Here is a 26,530-nt window from a genome sequence, read left to right on the forward strand (position 1 = left end):
AACCAAACTCAACAGTACATTAAAAGGATCATACACCATGATCAAATGGAATTTATCCCTGGGATACAAGGATGGTATAACACATGCAAAATAATAAATATGATACATCACATTAACAAAATGAAGGATAAAAATCATATGATCATCTTAATAGATGCAGAAAAATTATTTGACAAAATTCAGCATCTTTTTATGATAAAGACTCTCAACTGTGGACATACTTCAACACAATAAAGTCCATACATGACAAGCCTACAGCTAACATCGTACTCTCCAGTGAAAAACTGAAAGATTTTCTTCTAAGGTCAGGAGCAGGACAAAGATGTCCACTCTCAGCAATTTTTTTCAATATAATACTAGAAGTCCTAGCCAGAGCAATCAGGCAAGGAAAAAAAAAAAGAAAGAAAGAAAAAGAAAGTCATCCAAATTGGAAATTGAGAAGTAAAATTTGCAGATGACATGATTTTATATATAGAAAACACTAAAGACTCCACCAAAAACAACAACAACAGCAACAACAAAACAAAAAACCCTGTTACAACTAATAAATTCAGTAAAGTTGCAGGATATAAAATCAATATGTGAAAATCAGTTGCATTTCTATACACTAACAATGGACTATCAGGAAGAGAAATTAAGAAAATAATCCCATTTATAATAGCTTCAAAAAGAATAAAATACTTAGGAATAAATTTAACCAAGGAGATGAAAGATCTGGACACTGAAAACTATAAAACATTGGTGAAAGAAATGAAAGAAGACACAAATAAATGAAAGCTATCCCATGTGTATGTATTGGAAAAATTAATACTGTCAAAATTTCCATACTACCCAAGGCAATTTACAGATTTAATACAATTTCTATCAAAATTCCAATGGCATTTTTTACAGAAGTATAAAAAACAATTCCAAAATTTGTTTAGAACCACAAAAGATCTCAAATAGCCAAAGCAATTTTGAGAAAGAGCAAAGCTTGAGGCATCACATTTCTTCATCAAACTACATGATAAAGCTATTAGTAATCAAAACAGTGTGGTATTAGCATAAACACAGACACATAGATCAATGGAAACAGAGTGGAAAGCTCATAAATAAATCCATGTGTATATGGCCAATTAATTTTAACAAAGGAACTAACTATATACAATGAGGAAAGGAAATTCTCTTCAGTAAGTGGTGCTGGGAAAACTGTATCCTGTTTTCTGCTATCCAGAAGTAGAGCGTTCCTATGACCTTTTCATAAGCTAAATGGCATATGTCAAAAAAACAATTACCATTTATTTATATGGAAAAAAGTTAAAGTATTCTCAGACCCCAAAAATAACCTCTCTTAAGCTTTCGTGATACCCTAGGACACATCTTGCTAATGGATGCACAAAATAAATCAAGATAAAACATAGGTGCTCATAGACACAGATCAAAGCCATGGCGGCTCGATGCTGAGATGCTGAGTGTAGTTCTGGGGAAGGAGCTTGGCGGGGTTGCTCTCTCTGCTCAGGCTGTGAGCTGCATCTACAGTGGCTTGCTGCAAAACAAACACTGAACACTACTTTTGCTTTTCACCTTTTTTTCATAAAAGCAAAAATCCTCTTTGGATTTTTTTTTTTTTTTTTTTTTTTGGTTAGTGAAAACAAGTACTGATGTCGATCTTTTGTAAAAGTGAAGCGGCATAATGTGATTTTTGAAAAGCAGGGGACACCTGTATCTCCACGCCAAAGAATAAAACTGGACACCTATCTTACACCATACACAACAATCAACTCAAGATGAATTAAAGACTTGAAAGTAAGACCTAAAACCATAAAACTCCTAGAGAAAACGTAGGAGGTAAGCTCCCTAATATCAGCCTTTGGCAATAAGTTTTTGGATTTGACAGCAAAAGCAAAGGAAACAAAAGCAAAAATAAACAAGTGGGACTATATCAACCTGAAATGTTTCTATACAGCAAAGGAAACTATAAACAAAATTTAAAAGTAATCCATGGAAAGGGAGAGAATATGTGCAAACAATGTATCTGATAATGGGTTAATATTCAAAATACGAGCTCATACAACTCAATAGCATAAATAAATAAATAAATAAATAAATAAATAAATAAATAAATTTTAAAAATGAGCAAAGAACCCAGTGAAGGCTCTCTTCAGTTAGTATCAAAGCTATGTATAAAGGAATAGTTTCCATCCATTCTACTCCTTTGTCCCTTCAGCCCTGGTTGGAAGTATGTGTTGCTGCTGTCATTGTTTACCATGTACCTTCACTTCCTCTGTTGCATCTGTGAAAGCAGCATGAGATTTGAGGGTGGCCAATATATGGTGACTGTCATCTGTACACTCATCATTGACCAAAACATTCCCATAGATGGTCATAGGAAGCATAAACGTTTAGAAAGGTTGGATTATGGCAGAAGGCAGTAACTACTGTAATGAGGAACATTATTTTGAACAAATGCACTAAAAATCCATGATAGAATGAAATTGAAAAAAATTAGCTATATTGAGAAAACATCATCCTCATAATAATATATATCTAAACCAAATACTCTTTCAAACACTTGCCTAATCACTTTAATTTCACTGCATTTATAATGTACACGTTACTTCTCCTAGTTATTAGTTTTCTATTTACTAATGCATTCAACCGATACTTACTAAGTTCCTTACCTGTGCCAAGCATGGATGTGCTAGGTTGTAGAAATAAAAAGTGGGTGAGAGAGTATTAGTTTAATGAGACAAGTAGACAAAAAATCAAAATTCAATTTAAGTACTGAACTAAGATAGAGTAAAATAAAGGATACTTTATAATAAGGGCAGCCTGAGAGGCTAAGGGAAATTCCCTGGGATGAAATGACTCATGCTGCATCCAAGTCTTGAAAGATCAAAGGCTTTGCCTACCCATCTCGGTCTTTGGTCCACAATCTCCTTGCCAGGGTTCATCAGGCAGGGCAAATATTTATTGAGCATGTTTGCAAGGCTCTGGCCTTGGTCCCTGGTGAGTCAGCACTTCTCTCTCTCAACGGGGATAAGTCCTGACTCACGAAGAGGAATTTTACACCCAGTCAGAGCTCATCCAGTGGCTCAGGAAGGATTGTACTGGTGAGACCATGAGGACTGAGTATTTCCAACTTCAGTTTTGTCTATTGACCAAGAAGAGAATTATTTAGTCGACTTTGTTTTGCGCACATCTCCAACCCACTGTACCCCAACATCTCTCTTTTATTGAGCAAGTCAATAAACATTTTCTTTCCCTCAACAGAATGTAGCTACTTATCATGAGCCCTATTTGACCTTTTGCTTTTACTTTCGGTATTTCAGTCTTGAGATAAGACTGGTAGCGTTGCATCCGGTTGCCTTTAATATTACTGAAACAATATTTTTTTCTCCCCCCTGTGTGGGTTCTTCTGCCTTTTCTCATTCATCAGATTCTTAGAATGCTAACGCTTTCATGGATTCCACACCAGCACTATCCAGAGGAACTCAGCCATGTAAGGTCGTCAGTCGTGATCACCACCATGAAGTAGTGTGGTGAGGGTCCCCAATTTCACCACAGAAGCACTAGGCACTTCTTCTTTAAGACCTATCTTGACTCCTAAGCATGCCGAAAGTTTTTCTAGAGGCTAATTTCCCTGGATTATTCATTTTCTAGGATAAGACTCAACATCATCTAGTTTATAAGTCCCAAATTGGCAGCCTGCAGGGCAAATTTAACCAGCATATTTTGCCTGGTATTCATTAAACATTTTGAGTAAGGAGATTTATATTATAAAACTTAGAGTTCACATAAAAATTTGAACTTCTAGCTTCTTTTTAAAAGTCAAAAGATTTGGCATAATTCATTCCGTAACAAATTAGGGATAGTTATTATGGAATAATAACTTCCAAAATAGAGAGCTGTGTTTTCCACCTCACCTTAGCCCACCCAGTGAACAGCACTTTGAGTCTTTGCATTTACTTTTCCATTCCTGAACTACTAGTCCAACTCCTTCATTTGACAGAAAACGAAACTGAAATCCAGAGAGACCTGAAGATTTTCCTGGGCTTAGAGTTGATTGTATAACCAGAACCAGAACTTGAACATGGGTCTCTGTGCCCCACTCTCTACTTCGAGGGGCCGCCTTTCTCTCTTGTTCATGCTCGCGACCAGCTGCTCACCATGATCCCTTCAGGCTAGAGTCCTAGCAAGGGCTGCAGAAAGGCCAAAACATCAAACTCTAAGCCTAGAGTAATGGCTCAAGTCTTAACGTATGGATTTTGAAGAGGTTTGATTATTTTGACGTATTTTTTTTTCCCACCCAGTATCTCTTTCCTTTTCTGTGGCACGTTGTAGCAGGTGGACGTGAAAGTAAAAGCAAATGTTTTTCTGGTCCTTGTCCATCTATGTCCCACGAGAGGACATGTACTTCCTCTTCACAATGACTTCTAGCTGGCTTGATGTGGAAAGCCCACTTGAAATATTATGTCAGTGACACAGGTGCAGTAGATTTTCATTTTATCTTTGGGCTTGGTGGGGCCTGGCTAGCACACATTATTGCACACTCACAATTGTGAACTTCCTTCCGATAAAACATCCTGTCCGTTCGTAGGGAGTAGACACTTTTCTAAGAGGTGAGATGGAGCTTTAACGATCAGCCCTCCTTCACACCAGCCAGGACATAGCGGAGTTCTGAGAGATAAGCTTTTCCTCTTATCTCAACATACTGGTGAGTTGTTACAAGTCTTACTTGTTCCCCAGGAAGCTAACAGAAAAATAATTCTCTCTATTTTTAATGAATGAGAGGCCCATCCCAACAAAAGCATGAAAACTGCAGATTGGCTAGAGCCCTTTTTTATAACCCTTTCCTGCCCCCAAGACTTGGCCGGGACCTCACAATGAGGTGCTTTGTGAGCCTAACGCCAAGGTTGATTTGGCACGTCCGTCACAGAGAGCATGTGCAGACTGTGACAGGCTCCCAGGGAAGCCACTTCCCACATGTGCTCCTCTGGTTCCCTCATTGGTGTTCGGGAAGAGGAGGTTGGTTCCTCCGGGGGAGCTGGGTGCTATGACAGATGAGAGTTTCATGCGAGAAAATAAACCCTGCACATTTGATGTACTGCTTTAGACCCAAAGACCTCTTGGGACCCGAAATTGTAAGGTAAGCAGCGCTCTGCCACAGTTCTTGAACTTTGAAACTGTGAATGTAATTTGAGGACGTTCCTTGAAACTCTTTGTTGTTTAATGTGAAACTTTAACATGCCGCCTTTCCTCCTGCCTTTAAGAATAACAGCTCCCTGTCAAACAAGCACACACAGCTCTGGTTTGGAAAGACAAAAAAAAAAAAAAAAAAAAAAAGCCACTGCTTAAAAAAAGAAAAATTCTTCCATAATGAAATAGTCACTTTGATTTGTACTTTTCAACCTGTGTGGAAGTGTCCCAGGTGGGCTGGGTTTTCTCTCTGCTCTCAGTAATCAGCGGCCTTTAAAACGGGATCAAATTATCTTTGCCACTTGAAAATGGGTGTGTGTGCAGGATTAATTTTGTAGACAGAAGAGCCCAGTGGAATTGTAACCAAATGTTTGTCCAGGTCTGTGGGGTTTTACCCAGAGTGTGGCTGGGTGCTTGCTAAGGCATGAGAGGGGCTTAGAGAAAGCCGTTGTGGCAATTGTGTCCGCACTGCTCTGCAGGACCTGGGAAATCTGCTGGGGTCCGGTGTTGCTGTGTGCAGACGAGTTCCTTGTGATTGTGGCAAATTAAGTTGGGAAGCTGGAAGTTATTCCAGTGCAGACTAAGAGCCAGTGGTTTGTCAGATATAAAATGATGCAGAACAAGTTGAACAATATACAAGGCAGTTATGTGTCTAATGTTAATGAAATCCAATCTTTTTATAGAAATCTACAGGAACTTTTAATGTTTTTGTTCAAGTTTGACCAGACTCCAAGGCTATGCTTGCAGCGCTGTAAATAATCTATTTCTAAGAGGGCATCACTGTAAAATATTTCTCTGTTATAGGGAGAAATGATGCTAAATCTTCTTTCTGTGTTCTGAAACCATACAGGAGAAGACCTCCACTATAGTCACACTGTTTCTTTTTCTCTTAAATCTTTGTCCAGATGTTTCTCCTTTCCTACTTTGTCTTTATCTCTTCCCTGGAGACTAAGTTACTATGGGCATCTCAAACTTTCGCTAAGGTCCCCAAACCCCTCCTTGTGCCCTCCTCACGGACAGCACCAACATGCATCCACACAAAGCATTCAGATTCTTGCTCATTATTGTCTTTCTCACTCTGGATAGTGGTTTACATTGATCTGTCAGCCCCCAAGGCACAGTCCTGTGATACAGGTTCCCTCCAGTTTATAGGCTGAGAAGGTGAGGCCCAGAGAGGCTAGGGCACCCCACCTAAAGTCTGAAGGAACAGCAATGGGGGCGGGGGGCTGGCCTAGATGCCATGTCCCCTCCCCCAGGCTTTCTCCCTTCCAGGACTAAGCTGCCTCACCTGGCTCCAGGTATTTCCACGAGCCTAACCCTTTGAACCACATTACTGATTAGCTGCACACAGTTTAGGCGAGGTACTCATTCACCCCAAGGATCAGAATGTTGAAGCTTCCTTTGGTCTGGAGGGAAGAAAATTTCCCCACCAGGCGTGCAATGTGGGGGTCTCTGGAAGCAAGAGTGACTATCTGAGGACTTTTCTCCTCCTCTTCTTGCTCTATTTCTTGCTAGTCTCGGCACACATTTTTAAAACGGCTCAAGCAAAAAAGGTGAAGATTCCTAAGGAAATGGGGCTGAGGTTGTTTACTTTGTGCAGCCAGGACACCCAGGATGCTCGTCTCGGAAGGATAAGCAGTGGGCTTGGATTAGCATTCCGGTGTGCCACTGCCTCACAGCAAGGGTTATTTTTAACTTGACAACATGTCTACACATCTGCAATCCAAATACCCCATTCTTGAGAATAAATATTTAGGCAGTGTGCTAGCTTCATTAACCAGACACTACATCAGAGCCATTCTTCATAATTCTTTTTCTTGTTCTAGTAAAATTAAAAGAGCAAAAAAGGAGGCGGGGGGAGAAAATAGGGGGAAACAGGGGTAAAATATTGCCTATGGCAGTTCAGGAAAAAAATGACCTAACCAGAGACCAGAAAATTTTTTTCAAGATTTTTCTATTTCTTTTATCAAAGATGACATCTCTCCATTGAAAGATACACTCAGGTTCTTGTGCTTTTCATCTTTGACAGCCCTGGGTCTTTTCCTCAGAGTTGTGCTCAGACTCTGATAGGAATGCTTATAGGGCGGTTCCCAAAAGGTAGACAAAGGCCCTGGAATTATAGGCGGTAGGCATAAGAATTCTCTGTCATTCTAACAACCAAACCCTGAAGAAATCACCACCATTCTAGAACTCACATTTAAAGAATGTCTCATTTGTCTCTGGAGCTAATAGTTTCCTTTACTTTTGTTATTCTTACTTTTCACTTTTTACCGAATGAATGAAATTAGCTGTGATGATTTCCCATCCCATCTGAAGCATGTTCCTTCAGTCATTCTACAGGTTTTCACTGAGATTACGCGGGCATGCAAGTCTATTGAATAAACACTGAGCGATGTGATTATTTTATTTTAAACAAAACCTAGGAAGGCTAAGGCAACAACTTAAAAGTTAATGATCCTGACTGGATCCTTTTACAGAGAAGATGGAAAATAATTTAAATATTTTGTTTTATGTAATATGGTATATTACGCAAAATCATATAAAGTGCAACCTATCACCTGTTTGCCTGGAAGCAGAACTTAGAAGGCTCAAGAAGGGTTGGCTGGCAACTCACAGGAGCTTTTGGTGACTTCTATACACCTTCTCTCTCAGACAGCTGTAAGTATAGACCAGGAGGTAATACCAGGACCAAGTGGCAATTATGGCCCCTGGAACCAGACTGATTTTTAAAATAATAGTAATAACAGTAAGGTGGGTCAAGGAAAAATAACATGGGAAAACTATGGGGTAGGAGAATATTAAATGTATGTCATATTCTTGAATTCATTCTGTGGCAACACGGGAGGGTAGAGAAATTGAGCAATTTCCTTGAGAACAGGTCAGTGTAAAGTACTTGGAACAGAGTGCTTGGACAGTCTCTTAGCTGAGTTTATCAACATTTATTTTCAAGTAGGAGGTATTCCCCACTGGTGCCTTCAGATAGCTTCAAAAGGAACTTGTACATACCACTTCACTTTCCCAAGCTGGCAAGATTCTGAAATGGCTTATTAAAGGAGCGGTTTACAGAGTAGCCAAAGGAGATGCCAGTGGATCCCTAGAATTCAGCATAGGTTCACTTAAAAGGAAATCATTGGGATAGTCGCATTTTTTTTCCCTCTAATGTGTTACTGGCTTGGTCGATGGTAGTATGTATTTAGCCAAAAGTAATTTGGTCAAAAGCAAATTGGTCAACACAACAGATTAGTTAAAAATGAATATCTTCCATCATTATACGTTCGAGTATGAGTGATAAAACATGGGACAGCTTTACAGCACTATAAGTATCTTTAAACACTCTTTTACAGTTTCCAGAATTAATTCATCTTCAAACAATTGCTCTGTTTACACTCAAACAATTAAGGAATTGCTTCGGGAACAAGAATCCAACAAAGGGAGCTAAATACTTGAAACAAACAGAGTGATTGAACAATTGACTACAGTTGTGATTTATGTTTTATTTTAGACTTTTTAAGCTTATTATGGAAAATTATATTATAAACCAGAACAAAATTTTAAAGATAATTCCACTTAATAGTGTCCACCAATGATTGCACGTTAGTGTATGATGGGCTTCCGTATGCATCTCCTATGACTACATATGATATTTTACCTACCATATGGTATTTGGAACTTAGCATATTTTTTAAAAACAATCCGTCAGTTGTTGGGCATTTGCATTCTTCTAATTAACTGCTGAACAGTTATATTGTTTCAGTTAGTCTACATTATGAGCAATGCTTGATAGGAACAACTGGCTGGAAATTAATTAGAAATTTAAAAAATCAAACTATTGAGAAAAACCAAAATATTGGCAAAAATATATAAATACAAAATGGGTCACGATTCTATCTAATAGTACATACACAAAAATGACCAACTTTGAAAACACACTGATTGGCATTATTCTTCTTTATCTACATCATTGTTTTGACAAAATTGTTTTCTTGACCAAATTGCTTTTTGTCAAATTGCTTTTAGCAAAATTAAATCTGGCCAAATTAGAGGAAACAATAGTTCAAGGAAATGCAACAGACAAAATGCTCATGAACTTCAGTGGGGCATTGTGTAATTTCTTCATGATATAATTGGAGACAAGATTAAGAAATATGAGCTGAGTTAATGCAATTAAGCAGATTAATAACTGGTTGAATGAACATAGTTAGAGGGTGCTTCTTAGCAACGAGGGGGGGGAGTGTCTGATGGCTTATAAAAAACTCTATTCTTAGTCCTAGCCTAATAAATATTTTTGTCAGTGTCTTGGATAAATGAATGTTAAACAGATTTCTGGATATAAAGCCAAAAGGAATTAATACATTAGTGTGTTGACATCATATATAATCCAAACAGATCTTAACAGGTTGGAATAACGATCTGACTTTACTTAGACTGTGTAACAGTGGTAAGTATAAGATTACTTACTTTGACATAAATGTAAATGCTCAAATACTCATTGGAGAAGCCTATACTTGTAAAATAAGACTTTAGGATTTTGGTTGATGGTAAATTCCATTTGGTGTAGACAAAGAAGGTGATGTGATTTTTGGTGACATTGTCAGAAGCATAGGAGAGGAGTACAAATGGAAAATGCTATACTGAACACTGTGCTAGCTCTGGTACAGTCTTCTCGTCATTGTCCCATCCCTGGTGTGACTTCCATTGCTTCTGAGTACACATGTCATCCTTGAACTAAACCCTCAAACCCTGAAGTCCAAATGATGGGCTAATCCGGATGATGACCTCAAGACTTTCCACTCCAAAACATCTATTTATTTCAATGTTACTGAGGCATCTGTGGGTGAATATGGAGAGGAGGGTAGTACTTAGCCTAGCAGGGCAGGAGAGATCTTCGTGTCCCTACAAGATTGAGAATAATGATTAGATTTTGTAACAAAGTGTGGTTGGACAGTTAGGGCCTTGCAGGGGCAGAGTCATAAAAGAAAATACTCTTCATATCATGACAATTAATGAGCATTAAGATCCCCAGTGGAGTGAAACAAGCTGAGGAAGTCTAGAAGGACCGTGTGAGGTCCAGGAGATGATGTGTAAACACACCAGCTAAACCCAGGCGTGAGAGGCTTGATGAAGCATGAGTGCACTCTGAAATGATTTAAAGAGTCAGGAGAAAATGAAAAGCATCCATGAGCTGGTGTCTTCTGCCTGTCCCACTGCTAGGACTGTGTTTATCTACCTGGGAGAGGTTTCTGCATTCCTTTGGATTTGTTTCTACAAGAGTTGCTTTTCTGAGTCTGTGCTCTTTTTCACCCACCTGCATCTGCTGATTATTGGCTTGAGGCTATCTTTGGTTCTTATCTGCAAATGAAAAACTATAGAAATGATCCCTGAAAGTATAGTCTTTCTTATCTGCAAGCGATTCTGAGCAGGCTGTGATTCCCATTGCTCTTAATCCAGTGTCACTAGAAGGAAGGCAATACCTAATGTGGTTTCAAGCACAGTCTTAGGGTTAGATCCAGTCCCCGCCACTTGCCAGCTTTGGGAAATGCACATAAGTTTTCTGTTTCCTCATGGGTAAAAAGAAAATCATAATAGTATTAACAAGTTAGGGTTGTCATGAGAATTAAGTAAACTCATGCATGGTAAGCGACTTAGCATAGTGACTGGAACATTCAATTAAATTTTAAATTGCTATTGTTGCTGCTTTTAATTATCCTTGATACCAACCTAGTATACCCTCTGAGGATGACCAAATACTGATGTAAAGTAGCACAGTGGCCTTTGGGGCTAGAAGCAATTATAAGGACTAGCCAACTATCACTGTAATAAAAGGTAGGACCCAGGCAGCGTCAACAAAATAAGGTGTTCAGAAATAAGATGAAGGACTAGCAATGTGCATACCTTCCACTCGCTTCATCACTCACAGTCCCAGGGAATATTCTTTACAGTCTCTATCTGGAACCTACCATGAGCATAGAATGAACCTCTTGCATATAGGAAGACCCAATCCTATTCATGGGAAGTTCTATTACTAATACTTTATAGACAGAATTTTTTTTTCTGAAATGTTTAAGAGAATAGTACATTAAGCCCTCTTGTATCTTGCAATCCAACTTGAACAATTATCAATCCATAGCCAATCTTGTTTTATCTGTACATTCCCATCGTGCCCACCTCAGATATTTTTGTGTTGTGAATCCAAAACATCATAATTTCATCTATAAATATTTCAGTTTGTGCAGGCTTGGTTTTAGCGTTTTGCTTTCTCCCCCCTCAGGTGACATTTTTGATGGATATTTGAAGTAATTAAGTCCAAAGTGTTTCGGTGCAACAATTATTCAGCACCCATTAAAAAGGATAATTTTGTAATGGGTTATATGAAAACCTTTTTTTTTACCAACGAAGAGTTATCAAGCTTTTTTCATGTTTTTGCATCTCTGAAATTGGGATGAATTTTACAGTTGATGGCAACTGATAGTTTGAGTGTTATTTTTCTTTATTCATACAAAATCTCATGGTGTAGCTCAGAGAATGATGCCTTAGAAATGAAGAAGTGCAACAGTTGGGAAGATAGATGGGCACACTCATACACATACCCCTCAAACTACATGTTTAACTGGCTATTTATCCACTTTCCTACACATAGGATTTCTAGCTCAGTACAGTAACTCCTACACTAACATGATATCTAAGATCATGTCCAGCCCATAAATGGTGTGATTCTATACAGTAAGTCCCAATCCACATATTAGTAACATCAAAACAGCAGCACCAAGTGCATTCCCAGAAGCACTGGCCATTTCTCCTGAGATTCATGGAGAAGATATATAAATTTTTCTCCATTTAGAGATTAGGAAGGATTTTCCCCATTTAGAGATTAAGAAATTACGGCATGCCATTCTGAGAAATTCTGCCAAAAATCCTGGGGTCAAAGGAATATTTAGATCTTACCACATAGCTTAGTCTCATTTTAGCAGCAGCTTTTCTTTCTTCGGGGGCAAGTCAGGTTATTTTATGCCTTGGTTTATTCCAGGTTCCCATGGTCAAGGGCAAAATATACTGACACATTTAGCTCAATGGCTTGCACTGCACCAGGAGAGTGACATTGACTTATGACCTTCCCCCTTGGGACCCTCATTAACCAAAAGTTATGACACTCTAGAGAACCCTGGAGAGAGTCAAAGCTTGGAATTCATTTTATTTTTAGTCTAATGGTTCCCTCTTCTCTCATCTCAATGGCTGCCTCTGAAAGCCAGCAAGCTTCTAGTTGGTTAAACATTACTTAGCCTCATTATTGAAAGAAAAATAGGAGAGCCAAAATAAAGAAGCACTTTCTTCTGTAAGAGAAAAAATATTCAAGGTAGTAATTACTCCATTGTCTGAAATGATCCTGTTAGGCATTGTCTTTCCATCAAAATTAACCAGCACAAAGAAACTGGCAGGAGAAGAGAGCTGGTAGAAAAAATATTGTTTTCATTTAGCTGCTGGTTAAAAGAAAATTTCAATGTGCTTATTCCTTTCTTAGAGGTACACAAGTAACCATTAATTGTTGGTCGTACAAAGATTAAGTATCTGTGCATTGGTTTCATTTTTTTGTCCTTAACTTGGTAGTCTCCTGAATGTTTTATAGTACTATATCAGAAGTTCTTGGCTTTTTTTTTTTTTTGATCATATACTCCTTGAAAAATGCCACAGGGTTTCTACTTTGAAGATTTTTCATGAATTGCATAAAATGTCCAGGGGTTCAGGTATTCTCTTGTTCTAAACTCCATCCAAGAGAAGTAGTAGGTAAAATACAATCAAACACTGACCTTAAATAAGAAACAGGAACTTGCTTGTGAGGAGCCTGGGTTGTGTTGTTGGATGATTCACTGACTGATGCTTGACCTTGAAATGTTGGCCCAATAACAGGGACCCCCTCTGGCCCTCCTTTATTCTCGTTGCTGGGACATTCACAACATAGTTTATCAACAGTCTTTCGCAGTCTCATGTTATCTTTTTGGTCAAGAGGAGTAAGGTGACTTGAAGTGTGGTATCTGAGGTTCAAAGCAGGCAACAGACTTGCTCTGAACAGCAGCAAGAATAAGAGAGAGTGCCAGCACTAAAGCCAGGTCTGTCGGATTTCTTCGAGGTGAGAGAGAGCATTGTTAAGTCCAACAGATACAGCAAGCTGGGAATGCCTTAAAGGGAATTTTCACCCAGTGCAAAATCAACACAGTTCTGTAATTCTCAGAAGGAAACCTCAACCGAAATGTGTATTTTTATGGAGACTTTAGTGTTTTGTTCTTTCCCACCATGACACCAAAAACTCAACAATTGTAAAAACTCATTGAATGGATCTGCTACTAAATCCTTACTGAGTGTAGTGTTATGTGTGACAATGGGCCACAAAGAGGAAATAGGTAGAATGCAAAAAGCCTCCATGGGTAGTTTTACTTGGTGGAAAGGGCCATGGAATAGAAGTATGGCGTTGAAAAATTAATGCCTCCTCAGCACGTTTCCTCTCAGATCCTGAGTGGAAAGGACTTGTGATTTCTTGGGTTCAAGAAGTGTCTATGTTTTATCTCTGAAGGGTCTGCTGGGACAGCCACCACTGTCTGTACAACCCAGCTCCCATGTTTCCTCCCATGCAACACAGACACCTCCCTTCCTTTTATAAGCTGTCCAGCTCCCATCAGAGGAGCGAGGTCAGACTTTATCACGGAGGAAGAACAGTTGCTGGAGCATCAGGCTTAGGCAAGTACAACAGAAGCTGATGATGTCATTCAAGGGAGTTTGGAATCATGGGCCTCTCATTTCCCTTTTGGTGAAATCTGAGAGAGCACATCTGCCTTCCTCCTTCCTGCTCTCCTTCTCCCTCTTCCTTTCCCACCTCCCTCTCTCTCTCTCTCTCCCTCCCTCTCTGTCTCTCTCTCCCTGTTCAGAAATTACAGGCAAGGAAATATATTTGTAGATAGCTAAGGATCTGTTGGGCTTCCTCTCTATAATGTGACAGGCTAGATCTTCTTGAAGACCAGAATTTCACCACCTTGTGATAAACAAGTTTCATTTAAAGATTCAGGAGATAGGTGCTCAAAAGGTTAAGAGACGGCCTTAGGCCACAGAGTCAGCTTGGGGGCTAGAAGTGATTCCTAGTGATGCCTTCTCTCCATCTCACCAAATTGCCTCCCTAGATATTGCTATTGGGAAGAGTGGCTGAGCTGAAGGCTGATATGGGAGTGTGGAAACAATTGAGGACCACCCAAATGAGAATAAATGGAGGTAATTTATTTGGCATTTACGATAGCAGGAGAGTCAGCCACCATCACATACACTTGGCAGAGATTCAAAGTCAGGCAGAGGAGTGGGAAAGCTTTACAGGAGAAGAAAGAGAAGTCTCAGGGTGTGAACCCACTGAAGGTTTTTGGCATGCAGGAGCTGGAGGAGGGCTGGCTAGAAGTGGGGCTTCCTACGTGATTGCTGGAGGAGCATTTTGCCTGATCAGTCCTGAGTTGGAAGCAGGCATTAAAAGCAGGGAAGCTGACAGTCACTGGCTAAGTCCCGAATGCTCTGGGTGGTTGCTGCAGAGGTGGTGTGCCAGACCTCTGTCGTCACGTATGGCCTGGCCATTGTCACCTTGTATATTCTGTCTCTCAGGAGGGATTGCTAAGAATTGCAGCCCTACTCCAATCTCCCAGAGGAGACTTGTCAGTGATATCTTTGAGTCTTCCTTCTTCTATATCCTCTGTGTTCCATCTACCACAGTTCTCTCCTTGAGCAATCTCTCTGACATTCCCACCTTTCCTCCCACCAAGGCCTTGTCCAGACACATCATGTCCTCTCTCAGAAACTGCCGAAACTCTGACATAGCTAGACTCCTACCACCACTCTCCTGACCCTTAAGTCCATCCAGCAAACTGGCTACTCTTAGGCTAATGTCCCCTGACCAGCATCCTTTTGCAATACTGAGGCCCAAAGCAAATGAAAGAATACCTAACATAGCTCTATCCTAATCAGTCCAGGTTAAATTTGAGAGTTTTCTGTCTGTCTTTCAAAGTCCCTTCATGGTCTGGCCCACATGGCCAACCCCACTTGATTTCCCCCATCCCTGAAGACTATGGTCTCCCTAGCTGCGCAGCACTATGGACGGGAACCAATGCAAGAAAGAGCCTGGAATAGGCTCCCAGTGAGTTAGGAGTTTGGTCCTCAGTTAAGCCAAGTGGTTTGTTTATGTTGCATGGCCACAGACTGTACCCTCACACCAGCAGTCACCACAGAGAAATGTGTCCTAAGATCAACCCCAATTCATCTTTCAGACTTTTAAATTATTTTATGATTTAGAAGGCATTTTTTTTCATATTCATCCTTTCAAGTGATTATCATAACAAACCTAGGAGGACATTTAGTGCGATATTGCCCCTATTTTATAGGTGAGAACATTCGTGCTTTCTTAAGTGATTTACCCCAAATTTACACAGATAGTAGGTATGAAGAATAAATGAGTAAAAAATATTTTCGTAGTCTCTATTCCTAGAACCATACTCTGGATATCCAGCTGACCACTTGTATATATATTTTTTTCTGACTGCTATAGAACATTTGGGCAATATAGAAAAGGGTAAAAATGAAAGAAAAAAATCACCTATAAATGTACTCCCCTAAGGATAACCACTGTTAGCATTTTGTATATTTCTTTGCAGTTCTTTTTTTTAGTATTTTGAAATAATTGATCCCAAAGTCTATATAATTTGCGTTACTCTTTGTTAATTAAATATATGACTCAGGCATTTCCCCATGTTTTTAAAATTCATAATAAAAAATTCATGACAAATATTTGCTGTATAATATCTCCTCTTTTGCACCTACAAAATGTAATAAACTATCTCCAAGCAACTAAACATTTACTTAGTTTATAGCATTTGTATTTTTTAAAATGCTACTTCAAGTTTTTGTTCATACAGTATCTTGGATCTTTTACTAAGAATAGTTCTAAGATTTCTATCATTGAAAGCAATATTATTTGATATTAGAAAGTTATTTTCTAGAAAAGATGCTTTAATTCAAACTACTGTCAGCAGCGGAAGGTAATAAACACCTCGTCTCACTCTCAGTGACCCTGAATTTAATACATTCTCCAAACCTTGCTGAGTTTATGGAGAAAACAGTGTCTCATTATAACTTGTAGTATTATTGTTTGCTGCTATTGAGACCAATTTTTTTCTCATACATCCATCAGCTTTTTATATTTCCTCTTTGGGAAAACTTTGTCTCCTTATCCATGATGGGATTGTGGCAGTTTTCAAATTAATGAGTATGAGCTTTAGAACTTATTTTTACCCCTTTATGATCACTTCCGAGGCAACTTTGAAGGAAGTATAATAGAGCACGGCGTACCGCTTACTTCCACAGATTTTGATTTGTTGTTTCAAAGAAAGCAGCTAAAAGCATAGGGACCACAGCTGGTACGGAGGGTGAGGGTTTTCTCATTAAAACTGGATTGGAAGGACCTCAAGAACAGTCATTCCAACCTCTTCTTTTTATATCCTCAGTAGTGACTTAACCCAATCCCAGGCCACACTGAGGTACATTAACAAACACTTGGCTTATCAGCGTAGGAAAATGGGGAGACATGTAAAGGTCAACCAAAGGCCTGTGATTTGCCAGAGAGCAAATCAGATTTATCCTGTACCCTTGACCAGCCACACACTAATTGGACTTTCAACCTCCTCTGGTCAAGTCTGTTTAAGAAGGGTATTAATGCTTTGAACCAATATTTTGACAACATCTCTGGTTGTCTTTCAATTACAAAATTTCCAAAACTAAGCAAAATTTAACTTCATTTCCTACATGCAATAGGGCATCTACATAAAATCAAGGTAACAAGTGTGATAACTTCAAACTGGTAATCTCTGGTAAATAGTTTTGGGGCCTGGGCAAGAAATAAATTAATAATGATATATTTGTGAGCCTGTATGTATATTTGTTTATCTTTCTGGGAGGTCATATTACTCTTCTCTCCTCCTCTCCTCCTCCTTTGCCCTTTCCTACACGCATACATATACTCCCCAATAGAGTCCCTACTTACCCCCAAATTTTCAAGTAAATTTTCGGTATATGTCAGAGCTTGTCTTACCTTCTTATTTCCTCTTCCCTTGACTGACTTTATGAACCATGTTTTTCAGATCAATCATTTGGGAAGGTAGACTTTATTAGTATCTGTTTCCAAAAGAGAACCGGAAGTTGAGAGGCAAATCCTCCATATCTCTTTTCTTGTAACCCCAACATTGCAGTTTGGTATCCGATTTAGATAACTCCAAATCACTAGGCTTAGACCCCATTACACTTACTGGCATTTGAACTTGCTTTCTGGATTCAAGAGAAGTTGGTTTTATTTTTTATTAGTTATTGACACTACGAGCTCTGGCCCTTTGAGTAGTTTTCCTTGCAGAAATCTAAAAATAAGGTTATTAGATAAAATACAAGACACCCAGTCAAATTTAATTTCAGGTAAACATCAAGTAAATTTTTAGTATAAGTATGTCCCAAATATGGCATGGAACATACTTACAAAAAGTTATTTGTTGTTGATCTGGAATTCAGTTTTAACCGGGTATATTTTTATTTGCTAAATTTGGCTACCCTACCAAAGAAGCAACACCATCAATGAACTAACAGCACAAATCAAATACTTATTCAGTGTCCTACCTCCCTGACACAGCAGTGAGAACCACCAGCAAGTGTTACCATCAGAGAAAACAACTGCACATCGCAAGGGTCTTGGCTTGGTCAGGAAAGCAGAGAGCCAGGCAAAACCACAGGACTCAGGATTGCTCCCACTGATGTGGGATTATTCTAATTAGAGAGATTTTAACAATTAGAGAAGTTTTAACTGTCAGAAATACCTTTTTAGACAGTGAAAAACTGTAAGAATTATCACAGATAATAGTGCTATTTCAGGAAACAAAATCTTGCTTAATGTTACCGACATAAACATATGAATTTAGGAAAGAAAAAAACTGTACAAATATGAATCAGTTGCAAGAAAAATCCTGGTTCTACCTGGGCTGGAGCCTCGTTTGGAAGAGTTTCACTGGGCACACACCGTCACTGACCCTGCCCCGCCTACATACCTAGCTTCTACTTTCCTCCCTCAAAGGTCCTCAGAGGACCTCTCAACTTTTCAAAAGCTCTGTTCAAACAGAGCATTGGCATCTCTGGAATTTAATGAAGATAGTTATCCAAGAACAGAATGTGAAATCATATCAGGTATGATTTAAGCCTGTGAGTAATCAAGATTTAAATATTTTGTTTGGGCAATAGACATAGTGTCCCAGGTTATTGTACATGCAAAGTTTGAATTTTATCAACAATGGTGTAGTTGGAGTGGCGTCGGGGGGTCAGGGGGACACTAAGTCTGGATTAGTTAGTCCAGAATGTCATTTTGCTAGAGAAACAACAGCTACATCTGATGCCTGAAAGATAAACTTAAAAAATGGATTTCCCCCCAAACTTTGGGCTACTGATTTCTTTTGGCAAGCCCAAGTAAAATAAGACTTTTGATCTTCCCTGCAATTGCATCTCAATGAGGATATTTTTGCCTTTGCATCTCTGGTGTCTTCAGCTGGTGAAAAATCTTTGGTGTGAAGAAGAAAAAGTATGTTGAGAAAACGACACTTCAGGCTAAGAGGCAGAAACTGTCCCTAAATTAACAAGTGACTTTAATAATTTGGATTTCTTATTTGCAGAAAGGGAAAGTACTATCTACTTTATTTTCCATAGTGTTTATGAATTATAGACATAAGAGTACTTTGCAAAGTTAAAAGCACTATAGAAACATAACAATCCTATTTGTACACTTTCGTTCATAGCAACGTGACTCACAATACCAAATGGTGGAAACAATTCAAATGTCCGTCAACTGATGAATGGATACACAAAATGTGGTAGACATGCAACTAAACATAATGAGGCCTTAAAAAGGCAGGAAATCCTGACACATGCTACAACATAGATGGAACTTGAAAACATTATGTGAAGTAGAAGAAGCCGCATAACAAAAGAACAAACATTGTATGATTCCACTTACATAAGGTATCTAGAGTAGTCAAATTCATAGAGACAGAAAGCAGAACAGTGGTTTCCTGGGACTGGGGGAGGAAGGAATGAGAAGTTACTGTTGAGAGGAGAGAGAGTTTTAGTTTGGGCAAATGAAAAAGTTCTGTGGATGGATAGTGGTGATGGTTCCACAACAATGTGAATGTATTTAATGTCACTAAGCTGTTATGCTGAAAAGTGGTCAAAATGGTAAATTTTATGTTTTGTATATTTTAGCACATAAAAATAGATACTATATATGTATTTTTTACAGAAAAAAATACAGTAATTAGTAGTGACAGATTTGGGGAACTTGGGTGGCTCAGTTGGTTAAGTGTCTGACTTAGGTTGAGGTCATGATCTCAGGGATCTGGAATCAAGCCCCACGCCAGGCTCCCTGCTCAGTGGGAAGTCTGCTGCTTCTTCTCCCACTGCCCCTCCCCCACGCATGCGCTTGCGCTCGCTCTCTCGCTCTCAAATAAATGAATAAAATCTTTAAAAAAAGAGAAGTGGTAGTAGATTTACTGGCATAAGCATTACAGGTAGGTTGGAGGAAACCTTCACATTGTATTGGGCTTATGTAAAAGGATGGGCTCAGCTACTTAAATCAAAATATTATGGTATGTTTGCATATATAAAGTGGAAGAGGCAAGGTGACCTTTAGACAGTTATGTCTAAAACTTTCAAAGCAAATTAAGGATTCTAAAGGAAGTTTACGTACCTATGTTGTAAGAATAAGTTAAATAACAGCTTAATTTTCCCCAGAATATCAGTGTTTTGAATATCTGCATATTGTTTACATGTTGAACTTGAAATCTTCAATTTCAGAACCTCTGCTATATGTTTTGATACCTTCCTGTGCTTCCAGTATTTTAACATGTATTTTACTACTTACCTGTGTCCTTTTCCTGATAATACTGTGAGGTGTGTGATGACTTCTTTAGCATTGGCACAGGGCTGGGCACTTAGCAGGCACTCAATAAATATTTGTGGAATGAATGAACAGATATGCAGGGGTGATGGAATCATATGTTAAGCATGTTTTTGAGCTAAATAGACCTTATAATTTCTATCACTCCAGACCATGAACATGTCTTAATATGTTTACACCTAATACCCTCGTTGGAGAGCTAGAGGGTTCAGAGTGCTCGAGGGAAAGTTCTTGGAACCTCAGGATCAGTACAGGGTTGGACTAGGCATCCTTGCCCTTCTCAGGTAAGCCCCAGGGGTCTCTGGTCTGAAAGAACCAGGATTTAAAGTCCTGGCCATTGTCTTCTCGTTGGAATCCCTTTGGGAGTATGGGTTTCCACAGCATCTAAATTATCCTGAGGATAATTAAAAGTTCTTAAGGTATATATATATATATATATATATATTAGATTGATACTCCTTTTTTTTTCTCATTCCCTCATTTCCTCCCTCCCTTCTTCCTGCCTTGCTCCTTTCCTTCCTTCCTTCCTTCCTTCCTTCCTTCCTTCCTTCCTTCCTTCCTTCCTTCCTTCCAAATACTTACTGAGCAGCTGCTATTTCCAGGGACTATTTCTAGCATGATATATAGAGCAGGGGAAAAACAGACTATATAAAATCAGAATTTAGATTCTGGTAAGGGAAGAGGAGAGATAGGCAATAAACAAATACTTAGAATATGTAGAGATAATTGCTATGGAGAAAAATAAAGCAGGAAAGTGGGGATAAGAAGTGGAGTAAGATGATGAGAATGTAGATAGAGTGGTGGGAGAAGAGCAAGGCAAAGCAAGAGTGTGGCTGGCATGGACCAAGAGCGAATGGCTTCATTAACTTGCTTACATTCTTCCAAGCTAAGAACCTCTTCTTCACATGTTGCCCATTTTCAAGCATGTTACTGCAAGTGTCCCGTAGGGTCCACACTAGCATTTCCCTGGAGACTTCAAACCTGTGCTACCACTCAGCATTCTGGGAACAAAAACTCCAGAACCTCCTCTGGCTGATGCTATGCCTGTGTTCATATGGAAAATTACGTTTGTTAATTCACTCATTTACTTATTCATTAAAGTCTACAGTCTGCTCATCACTCTGTAGAATTCTGAGGGATCAAAGATGAAAAAGCCCACAGATCCTGCTGCCCAAAGGGTTATCGCGCGCGTACACACACACACACACACACACACACACACACACACACACAAGGATTACTGAGATTAGGGTTGGAATGGGCTGGGAGAGGAGAGAATAAGGATGTCTTCATTTGAGAGCAAAACAGTGATTTGCAAAGTCTCCATTTATTACAGACTTGCAGGTAATTAATTGTTGACTGTAACATATTAGCCTCCTGGACTGATGTATTGTAATTGGTATGGAAAAATGCCATCAATTCTTGCCAATAAATACATTTCTTCTCTGAAGGAGCTATCCAGTGTTGCAGGTCTGATTTCAGTTGCATAATACTTAGCCAGAATTTTAGCTCCTGCAATTCAAAAGGCAAGTTTATTATTGTTGTTTATTTACTATAGAATAACACTTAAATTCGAGTTAACCTCTCGGCTTATAATTGCATCTGAATTTAGAAAGACATAAGGAATTAGGTCTGCTTGCCCTGTTAAAGTCAATTATAAGAAAGAAGGATTGCTATTATCTCGTATTTCTAAAGCATTCAGAATTATAAAATGCCATGCAGTTATTCTGTGTATCCTCATTCTCAGCATTGCTCCAGGGGGTGAGAGACATGGCAACCAGACCCTTTTACAAAGAGAGAAATGAGTCTTGCTCAAGTGAGGAGTGGCTTGTAGAATGGGTATGGGCCGTAGGTAGGACAAGACCCCCAAAGTCTGACTCTGGAGTAATATTCTTTGGATCAAAGGCTCCTTCCCTTCAGTCAGCTGCAGAAGTCTTAGCAGTATGCAAAATCCAGGCAGAAATATTTCCAGAACTCTCACTTCTGACTAACCAGGGTAAAATCATGAATTAACCTAACAGTTTTTGCACCACAGGCAGAATACTTCACAGAAATTTACCTGTTTTTATTTTCAGTAAATTATATTTTAACTTTCGACCTTACTCTGTTACATTTTTTTGAGATATAATTCACATACCATAAAATTCACCCTTTTAAGGTGTACAATTCTGTGATTCTAGAATATTTGCGACATTGTTAAATCTTCACTGCTAATTCCAGAACATTTTCATCATCCCAAAAAGAAACCCCATTCCCATTAGCAGACATCCTCCATTCTCCCCTTCCCTCTCCCCTGGAAACCACTCAGCTACTCTCTGTGTCTATGGATTTGTCTGTTCTGACATTTTATATAAATGGAATCATGCAATATATAGGCTATTGTGTCTGGCTTAACAGAGCATAATATCTTCAAGGTTCATGTAGTAGTATTTATCAGTATTTCGTTCCTTTTTAAGCATTGGATAATAGTTCCATCGTATAAATATATCACATTTTCTTAATTCATCAGGTAATGGACATTTGGATAATTTCCACTTTTTGACAATAATGACCATTCATGTACACATTTTTGCATGGACATATGTTTTCATTTCTCTTGTTTATACACTTACGAATGAAATTATTGGGTCATAAGATAACTCTGCCAAACTATTTTTCTAAAGAGGCTGTACCATTTTACTAACCTACCAGCAATGTATGTGAGTTCCAATTTCTCCACATCCTGGCCAACACTTGTTACTGTTTGTCTCTTTTACTGTAGTCATCTTAGTGAATGGGGAGTGGTATCTTATAGAGAAAAGTTTTGATTTGCATTTCCCTAATGACTAATGAAGTCAAGCATCTTTTCATGGGCATGTTGGGCTGTTGTATATCTTCTTTAGAGAAATACCTATTCAAATACTTTGCCCGTTTTAAAATGGGTTATCTACCCTTTTATTGCTGAGTTTTAAAGGTTCTTTGTATATTCTGAGTGCTAATCCAGATATGTGATTTGCAAATATTTCCCCCAGGTTTGTGATTTATCTTTTCATTTTCTTGATTGTGCCCTTTGCGGCACAAGAGTTTTTAATTTAGATGATAGTCCAATTTATCTCTTTTCTGTTTTGCTGCCTGTGCTTCTGGTGTTATACCTAAGGATCCATTGCCTAATCTGAGGACACAGGTTTCCCCCTTATTATCCTCCAAGAGTTTTATAATTGTAGCTCCTACATCTAGGTGTTTGACCCATTTTGAGTTAATTTCCGCATATGGTATAAGGTAGGTTCTAACTTCATTATTTTGCTTGTGGATATCCAGTTGTCCCAGCACCATTTATTGAAAAGACTATTCTTTCCCCACTGAAAGTCTTGGTATGTCAGTTGAAAATCAGTTGACCATAGGGATATAGGGTTCATTTTTGGACTTAGTTCAATTCTATTGGTCTATATGTCAATCATTATGCCAGTAGCACATTGTTTTGATTGCTGTAAGTTTGTAATAAGTTTTAAAATTAGTAAGTTTGAGTCCTATAAGTTTGTTCTTCTTCCTCAAGACTATTCTGGCTTATTCAAGGTCATTTGCATTTCCCTATGAATTTTAAAATCAACCTGACAATTTCTATAGAATAGGCAACTTGGATTTTGTTAGGAGTCCGTGGATTAATTTGAGGAATATTGCCATCTTAACAATATTTAGTCTTCTAGTCCATGCACAAGAGATGTCTATTGACTTCTTTAACTTCAGTGATGTTTTCTGTTTTCAGTATACATGCCATACACAACTTTTGTTGAATTTATTCCTAAATATTTTATTCTTTTTGATGGTATAAGTTAAAGATATAACTGAAACTATCATTAAAAAATGCCTACTATTACGACTAGATGCCAGATATTGGACCAATCCATTGTCTCATTAAACCTACCCTACAACTCTTGGAGATGCTATTACTAGTCCCAATCTACAAATGAAGAAACCAGATCTCAAAGAAATGAAGTAACTTGCCCAAGATCATCCTAATAAGTGGCTTGCTGGGATTAGAAACCGAGTGTAACTGACTCTAAATTGTATGCTACTGATGTAAATTTTTTTGTGCCCCATTAAATTGGCTTTGAAGACAAGAATAGTTTGGGAATCCATGTGTTTTTATATCCATGAACCATGAAACTGTTACAAGTTTTACTTTCAATACCCACATAAGGAGAAAATTGTCAACAGAGTATGGTAATTGACTACAGGATGACTTTTAATGACAATTATTATTTAGAAATCTAGAGATATTGGCTTATCATCGTCCATAATACAAATGTGATTTTATCACATAAGCAATTATTTAATTATTGCTTGAATTAGTCTTCACCCAAATATTACCTTGACACAAAAAATTAAGTTAAGTTATTGAAATCTCTGTCTCTCATTTTTATCTTGTATGAAACTTAACTATGTGGAGCTGGAGTTGAGGAGGGTTAATATCAACAGCAGAGCCCCAAATGCCCAAATTTGGGACTTTTTGGTCAATTCAGATCCAGAAATATTTACTGAGGGTTACTGTTTCGATTTTTCATTGTTATATAACAAATATTTGGTGGCTTACAACAATAATCATTTTATTATATCTCACAATTTTGTGGGTCAGGAATTTAGGCAGCACTCAGCTGACCAATTATTATGTTCAGCAAGTGACACTGAGTCACTTGTTTGTATCAGCTGCCAGTGATCTTCTCTGGAGGGTCCAAGATGGCTTCACCCACAGCCTGATGCCTTGTTGGGTGGAGTAAGTAGAAGGTGAACTTAGCAGGTCCCCCTTTCCATTCTCAGTCCACATACTTTTTTCAGCAGAGTAGAGGACTTCTTAAGACTGGTTTAGGAATCCAGAAGGAGGGTGAAATATAGGCTTGAAATGGATATTGGATGACTTCCAACATATTTTAATGTCCAAAGTAGTCAAAGACTGGCCAACATTCATGAAAAAGAGAGCTAGAACTCACCTCTAAATGAGATCAATGTCAAAGAATTTGCATACATCTTAAACCTGTACCAGACATGATGTTAGGCTTTAGGGAAAAAGATCAGAAAAACATTGCTTCTTTACCAAAGGATCTCAAAGTTTAATGACCGTTGTTAGAGTGATCATATTGTACAATTTATTGTCTAAGCCAGGTACTTTTGAGAGTGAAAGGAGGTGCAAATAATTATTATGCTTGGATTAGAGGCATGACATGGAACTATCCCATGCAAACTGAAATGATAGTCATGTTAATTTTGGATGCATTGAAACTCAGTATGTTAAAAGAGTTGTGGAAAGCTTACATTTTACTCTCTAGAAATTTCACCACTTTTTTAGTGCATGAACTTTTATTTTTGAAAGAAAGTGTGTTGGGGAATGGTTTGAAACAATAGCAATTATGAGACCCCTGTGCATACCCCAAATAGCCAATGATAAAGATCACATTCTGTTATTAAGAAAAACAGATCTACATCCTCTCTCTAAAACTCTATGTTTCTTCCTAAATACCTGACTTTATAAACACACACACACACACACACACACACACACACACACAAGAAAGTTGCTTAGTAAAGTAAACTTGTGACAAAAGCCAATATTTATGAAGATGAACAAGTTCAAAATTATCCTTAGTATAATCTACTCCATCTGTCACATTGCCTCTTCTATTTTATTTCTGCTATGCCCATTACTGAATTTTATTTTTACCTAAGTTCTTCTTTAGAATAAAGTTTACTCTAAGAATTCAACCCTCAGGGTTCTCTAGGGTAAAGAGTGAAAAATAAATGCCCCAAAGACTTACAACATTAAAAGGAATTTTTTTTAATTGCTCATTTCACATTCAGGTATAGAGCCAAATAAGAAACACCTACTGGGCAAATGGAAGAGAGATAGTGTTATTCTCCATTCCAAGAACAAGCTGTTGAGGCTGCAAGTCACTTTATGCGAGGCTCCAGACTTGGCACTCAAGTGGCAGGGAAGAATTTCTGTGAATAGGAGAAAAAGAAACATGAAACTTTCCTGGCAAAGTGTTTCAAAGGAATTAAAACCACTGTGCTAAAAATAAAACTTCAGACAAGCTGTATTTCATAATGACTCTTCTTGCTTGTATTAATTAGGGAGGTTTTTAAAATTCTTATTGCTTCCGATTAAGTATTTTAAAGTCAGTCACTCATGGCAGTTGAATGTACTGGCTTCACTTTCTGTTTGAATGAGACATGGCTTTCATTTGTGACCTCTTTACCCTGACCACCAAGGCCAATTACATATTTATTTTTCATTTGAAACCTAAATTATCAAGCCTTCATCTGTATTTTGAAGTGTTTTGAGATCTTTCGAGGAAAAGTGATGGGTGGATGGATTGATGGATGGGT

General features: G+C 38.3%; 1 protein-coding gene and 1 pseudogene across 2 annotated transcripts in view; one reads left to right on the forward strand and one right to left on the reverse strand.

The window, feature by feature from the left end:
* Positions 1-4,945: 4,945 nt before the first annotated feature.
* STARD13 (StAR related lipid transfer domain containing 13) overlaps positions 4,946-26,530 on the forward strand; it is a 513,073-nt gene continuing 491,488 nt past the window's right edge. For both annotated transcript variants that reach the window (XM_087865194.1, XM_087865196.1), the window contains exon 1: positions 4,946-5,128. The gene's annotated coding sequence lies outside the window, so the exon portion shown is untranslated. The remainder of the gene's footprint in view (positions 5,129-26,530) is intronic.
* Positions 10,476-10,572, reverse strand: LOC148109379 (small nucleolar RNA U3; annotated as a pseudogene).

Source organism: Ursus americanus, chromosome 10 (genome assembly GCF_024610735.1).
Source record: "Ursus americanus isolate L20-20 chromosome 10, mUrsAme1.1.p, whole genome shotgun sequence".
In the NCBI taxonomy this organism is placed as follows: Eukaryota; Metazoa; Chordata; class Mammalia; order Carnivora; family Ursidae; genus Ursus; species Ursus americanus.